The following is a 6,980-nucleotide window of genomic DNA, read 5'->3' as shown; positions in this document are numbered from 1 at the left end:
CCCCCCCCCCCCCCCTTCCATGCATTCCCTGGCAGTCACTTATTTTGATGCGGTTAAGAAGCGAATCCCAGACCAATTTTCTATGTCTACAAGAGATTCAATTTTGTGGCAGTGTAATCGTGTTAAGCATGCTCAAGACTATTTATTGGTTGTACCCATTAGCGGGCTCAACCAATGCATTGGACCTAGACAGTTCAGAGATGTTCTTTGTTATCGTCTTGACATTCCTCTGTTTGTTGAGAATAATTTATGCTCAAGTTGTAACAGATCCATGGACATTTTTGGGGATCACGCGCTTCATTGCGCTAAAGATATAGGCTCTATGTTTCGATATGATCTTGTTCGGGATGTAGTCTTTGAGATTTGTTACAAAGCTGATGTACCTGCACTTAAGGAAGTTTCTCTTAGCTTTCTGAAGGAGGATGACAAAGAATTGAAACCTGCTGATATTCTTGTGCTCAATTGGAAAAATGGACAGGATGTTTTTATGGATGTCATAGGTGTCTCACCCTTCACTGGTGAAGGCATTCGTTCTTTTGTCCCAGGGAAGGATATCTCGAGTGCAGTTTCACGCAAACATGCTAAATACTTGGACAAGTGTGTTGCACATGGTCATGGGTTGGGAGTTCTAGCTTTCTCTACCTTAGGAGAACTTGGCTAAGATACTTTGTGTTTTTTCAAGCGTCTGAAGAATTGTATAGTTAGCAAAGACGCTAGTAGTGGTTTTGGTAGTTCTATTTTTCATAGATTAGGCACTGCTATCCAAAAAGGTGTTGGAGCCCAGCTTCTTGCTAGGTTACCAACCAAAAGTTTTGTTTAATTCAAATACTATTATTTTTGTAAAATTTTTATAAATAAAATAGTTATTGCATGCCTTCCACCGCCCATACCCCATCTCGATGTAGTAGTTGTGATTAGTCGGAAAAAACACAAAATAATTTCTGTTTGAATCTTGTCTTTCTAAAGACTATGCATCGAGATCTTTCCACCAAAACCATTTTGGTGCTATTGTAGAACCTCAATTTTACGCATTTAAGCGGCCAAATTCATTATCTTGAAAAGTCTTGGAATTGCACACAAAAGCCTCAATCAGTCTTGCAAAAGTAAAGGCCACATAACCCATCAATGAGAGAAAGATAAAACAACTAAAAACTCTGAATTTAAATTCGAACAATTTTTTGGGGACCATGGTTTTTTTGTGGGACCATGATTTTATTTTGGGTAAAGACATTAGAAGTAAATCTAGGTCACACATTATCTAGATATTCATATTAATACCTAAATTACCCCCCTGATTAATTTTGGGTAATGATTAGTTAGTGTAATGATTAATGAGATGATTAAGTTAAAGATAATTAGAGAGATTAAAAAATCAGATGGGTTTTTTTTTTAAAATAAGTAGAATTATTGAGAGAGTAAAGTTAGAGAAGGTGAAGAACGAAAAAATGAAAAACGATGGATTTTACCAACCACAACCGGAGGACGGGTATTTGGGTACCCAGGTATGCTTCAAACTTAGATAATGTTGGTTGAATTGCTCCAAATTTTCAAAAAACTGTAAATTTTTAGAGTAGATTTGGGCTTGTTCGGTTACTTTATGTGAAGAACAGGTTACCGAACTCATCTGAAAGTGTAGTTCGGTTACTTCTTCCAAACACGCAGGTTACCGAACTCGCTCTTTAATGGAGGTTTTAGTCGTTCGGTAAACATACATGTTACTGAACTTTGTTTATAGGATTTACAGAGTAATGTTCGGTTGGTTCGCAAACTTTAACCCAACAACATATCTAACCGAACTCCACATGTATGCAATTAGTGAAGAGTTCGGTTTGTCAAGATTTTTTGCAAACAAACCGAACAGAGTAGGCAAAGTTCGGTTAAATCATAACTCAACATAGTGGGAAAAATAACACAGTTTGGTTACATTTTTTTTTATGGGTAAAGTTCGGTTACTAACTAGTTTTAGAATTTTTTACGAACCAACCGAACACAATATATTGGTTTTAAATGAGGAGTTCGGTTAAAACTATTTTCTGCGAACCAACCGAACACAATATATTGGTTTTCAATGAGGAGTTTGGTTAAAACTATTTTTTGCGAACCAACCGAACTCGGAGTTCGGTTACGAAAAAATAAATTCGTGATAACCGAAGTGTTCTTCGTGTTCTTGGTTTCAGAATGTTCGGTTACAAAACTAGTTTTTTTTAAAACTATTTCTAACCGAACATGCCACTTTAACTTCCATTTAAACCATATTTTGATGATTTCTATTCAATTTATCAAATCATTTGATGATTTCTACTCAATTTACCCTATCAAAAAACGAATTAAAAACGATTGATGGGTTTTTCAATCGAATGAGGAACGTCAAGGAAAGAGAGAAGAAGAAGAAGAGAATATTTTTTTTTTTCAAAACTAAAAAATTTCGATTCCCCTCCAATTTTTGTTTTTGATTTTAATTTTGGTTAATAGATTCATTTAGATTAGATATATATGATTAGATTTATATAGTTATTAGTTTAGTTTTAATTTAAATTAAAATAAAGGGTAAATGTGTATTTATCTAATTTTAGGACACCTCTTATAAATATAGGGAGATTGGCCTAATAAGACCATGGTCCCCAGAAAAACCATGGTCCCCAAAAAAATCATTCTTAAATTCGTCGTTACCTTAAGCTAGATGATAGAAGGCCTTGTGATGAGAACATATAATCTGGAGTCCAGAGATCCAGATATGACTGAAATGGGTGAAAATGTAAGAATCGGGCCCAAAAATCTATTTCAGCACATTACGGGTATACTAAACCTTGAGCGAGTTTTCATTAAACCCTAGATGTTCACTAGTTATTAGTCACCATTATTAGCTTTCTTTCCGGGTCTTTCCATATTAATAAAAAATCATAGGAATACAGGTGTGTCGCCTTTCACATATGGTGGGATACTTTTATCCCAGGTCCAGCCATTTACAATATCATCACCTGCAAATGCAATAAATATTTAGATAAAAACATAACTTATGGGTACGGTTTCGGTATCTTGACTTTCTCGATTCTTATTGAACTCGATGAAGACACAATAGTCTTTTTGAAACGGCTTGAAGATTCCTTAGCTAGTGAAGAAGCACATCCTAAAGTAGGTAGTTATCTATTTCAGAGATTAGGGCTTGTAGTTCAAAAACGTGTTGGAACTTAGCTTGTTGCCAGGACTGAACATGGTTTCGGTTTTCCGCTGGAACCGGACCAAACCAGACCAATTAGGAAAAAACCAAACCGAACCATTACTAATGGATTGGTTACGGTGTAGAAAGTGGGAAACCGATAGGTGTTGGTTTTGGTTTGGTTTGACCTCTAAAACCGAACCAAAAATCATTGGAAAACCGATTAATTTTTAAACTTAGTTTTTACCGTCGATTTACAAGTATTAGATTCTACCCATTGATTAAGAGGATAAATAGAAACCCTAAATCTAATATTTCATTATGATACTCTCCCTCTTTCTCTTTCTCCTTCTCTCAGTCGTCTCCCTTCTCCACCCCAAACTACAGCTGCTGGTACTCGACTTTTTTCTTCCGTCTTCCTTCTTTTTTATTTGTCAATAACTAAATTAAGATATATTATATATCTTCTTTTAATCTCTAGAATTAGAGTAAACTTTAACTATTCTTGATATTTTTTTTTGTCTGTAAATTTGTGTAAACCAATACTATCGGCAACTACGATTTTTTTATCTGTAAATTTGTGTATTTTTTTTTAGTTTGACATAATTATTGGTTAACCAAAAATCACTGGGATAAACCGAAACCAACTGGAACCATTTGGAAACCGAACCAATGGTTAATGGATTGGTTTGGTTTAGATTTTTAGAAACCAATAGTATTGGTTTCGATTTTGGTTTGGCTAGAAACCGAACCAAAACCGACCATGAACAGCCCTACTTGTCGCTAGGTTACCGACTAACTCTTTATAAAAATCTCTTTATTTATTAAATGAAATAGAATAATATTTTGAATACGAGGATAATATCTTTTAAAGTTGGAAATTATTATATTATTAAGAGAAACCTATAAAGTTGGAAATGATATTTAGGTTTTGTATTTGAGCCGTCTAATCACAATCATTTGATCCCGGGACTATGGTTGATGGAAAAAACCTATAAACGGCCATCTAATTCTTGTGTTGAGAGGGGGATCATTAAGAGAATTGAAGAATGAGGAATTAATTTGGAGTGAGTATAAAAATTTCGTCGTAGTTTGGTCGTTAGATGCATATGCTTTTGCAAGATCGGAAAATGGATCATTTGTCCAAATATTTTTAAAACATGGTTCAAATGGACGAGTAAAAATTAGTATGGATGAAATAGACACCAAAAAAAATAGCAAGGATGAAACTGGATTCATCCTGACTTAAACTTAAATAATAGGAAGGATGAAACTGGATGCATCCTGATGTAAATTAAAAATAAGAAAAAGTATTTGAAAATGGGTAGAATGAAACTGCTTACATCCTGACTATTTTTACATTTTTGTCCATTTAAACAGTATCAATTTCTAAATGTCTTTTCACCCAGAAATTGTTGATTTTGATTTTTTAACCAATTTTGTGTTGCAAGATTGATACTATTCTTCAACACAGTTTGAAGACGGTCTTTCATCTGGAGTAATATTATCTATTAAACATGACAAGGGAAACCGATATTCCGTAATACATTTAGATGTAAATTTTAATCTCTATTGTGATGCTAATGATGATATTTAATACATGGATGAATAATATTATGGAGATGACATGGTTAATACATGGATGGTGTTTATACAAGTTCATGAAACTCTTATAGGCTTTGGAAATTCAACATTGACCGCAAATTCAATCTCGTGGTCTGTCCTGCCCCTCACACTGGGTGAGATCCATTTTGCTAAACCCACCCCATATTGACCACGGGTTGAGAAGGACCCACCCCAACTTTTACAGGTGGAACATGCAGCAGGATTGAACCCGGGTGAGTATATCAATTTCGTATTATCTACTGCTGTCGGCATTTTAACATTGATTCTCGTTCTACTGTTTTTTGTGTAAATTTTAATCTTTATTGGTGTGATATGATGATAGTACATGGATGAACAATATTATAAAGATGAGATGGTTAATAAATGATGATGTTTCTCACCAAACTCTCAACTCAGATTCAACTGAAGCTCGTATTAACTTTCATATTCAGTTCAATCAAAGAACGTATGCGATCATCCTAACATGAGGAAGATTTGTCGTGATCTATTAACAAGGAGTGTTGCAAATAAATTCCCTTGGAAGATGATGATGATGGATTAGCCGGCTATGATTATGACCCAGGTGCATCAGCTGATTTTTAATATTGAAGACGCTGCTCAAATTGATGATGTACATTGCTCAATTGATAAAGAAAATTTGGATTTATAAGGTAATTTTAATCCAATTCCTTCTAATTATATGGTTAATGTTTTTTCCTAATGGATCATAAAATACTGAGCTGGAATATTAGGGGTTTAGGTCAAGTGAATAAAATCGTTGTTAGAAATGCAATTTTGAAAAACAATGTGTCAAAATGTTCAATCCAAAGAACCAAATGTGAGCCTGTTGATAGTGTTCTAATTACGCGTTTATGGGATAGTAACAGATGCAACTTTATTTTCTTAGTTCTGAAGGTTCCTCTGGTGGTATTATAATTCTGTGAAGGAAGGAATTTTTGTGATGGAGTTTTTCTGTGACAATTGAGTTCAGAAATGTTTGATGGTTATATATGGCTGTATAGTTCAGTGTATGGTGCCTCTGATACAAGTTATTACAACCAATGCTGGAAGGAATTTAGTGATATTCGGCTTCTTTTTGGCGACCCTTGGTTGATATCTGGAGACTTCAACGCAATGATATTCAGGATGATAGAAATTTGCTTGGTGGCTGCCTTACTAATAGAAGATCTTTTAGAAGATTTGTCAACATGCGTTCTTTAATTGATCTTCATTTATCTGGTGGAAGGTTCACATGTACAAATTTGCAGCAGCCTCCTCTGCTTGTTAGATTAGATAGGTTCTTAGTTACTGTTGATTGGGAATCTCATTGTCCAAAGTGGGTGCAATTCAGACTTAAAAGGCCAGTCTCGGACCATGCATCTATTGTGGTGAATCGCAAAGCTGGGGTGAAGGCTAGGTCTCCGTTCAGGTTCGATAATTTTGTTTTATATCATCCGACTTCTTAGAAAATTTAAAGGTATGGTGACAAAGCTTAACATTTACTGTCAACCAAAGTTTTGTTTTTGCGGAAAATTTATAGGGATTAAAGTTCTTGATTAAGGCTTGGAAGAAAGCTATGTTTAGGGATCTTCAATCCAGAATTGGTATTTTAGAGGAATCAATTGATGCAATCGATAGTATGGAGGAATTTGAGCTTTTAAATGAGAATGATATCCTTACCATAGAACAAGCTAAAGTTGAGCATGTCTCTCTTTCTCTCAATTTTGCAAGGAAACTTGCTTTAAGAGTAAGAGAAATGGGATAAAAAAGGTGAGAAGAATACTAAATTTTTGCATCAGATTGCTTCCTTTAACTATAAAGTTAATAATATTAATTGTTTAAAAATATACGATTCTCTATGTTATGAGAAATATATTATAGCCAAGGAAGATGAGAAGTTCTTATGTTCTTTATTCACTCGACAATACCCTATTAGACCTGGGTTTGAAGACCTAGAAATGCCACCCATTTTAGTTGCTCAAAGTATGGCTTTAGAGTGCCCGTTTACGAAAGAAGAAATGAATGAGGTGATTTCTCACTTTGGTAAGATCTCCAGGCTCGGATGCTTTCGCTATGGAATTATTCAATGACTCTTGGGATATTATTAAGGAATAATGAAATGACGAGGGTAACAAGTATACCACAATCTTTTTGATATCAACCTATAAGTCTGATACCTTGTGTGATCTAATATAGACAGAGACTGTCAATAAGATGA

General features: G+C 34.6%; 1 long non-coding RNA gene across 1 annotated transcript; it reads left to right on the top strand.

The window, feature by feature from the left end:
- Nucleotides 1–5,056: 5,056 nt before the first annotated feature.
- On the top strand, nt 5,057–6,687 carry LOC113273912. The gene is made up of 2 exons (XR_003322670.1): nt 5,057–5,433; nt 5,670–6,687. It is a non-coding gene; the product is annotated as an uncharacterized LOC113273912 (long non-coding RNA).
- Nucleotides 6,688–6,980: the final 293 nt, after the last annotated feature.

This window comes from Papaver somniferum, chromosome 4 (genome assembly GCF_003573695.1).
Source record: "Papaver somniferum cultivar HN1 chromosome 4, ASM357369v1, whole genome shotgun sequence".
Classification (NCBI taxonomy): domain Eukaryota; kingdom Viridiplantae; phylum Streptophyta; class Magnoliopsida; order Ranunculales; family Papaveraceae; genus Papaver; species Papaver somniferum.
The sequence above is the reverse complement of the archived record's forward strand: the minus strand, read 5'-3'. Positions and strand labels throughout refer to the sequence as shown.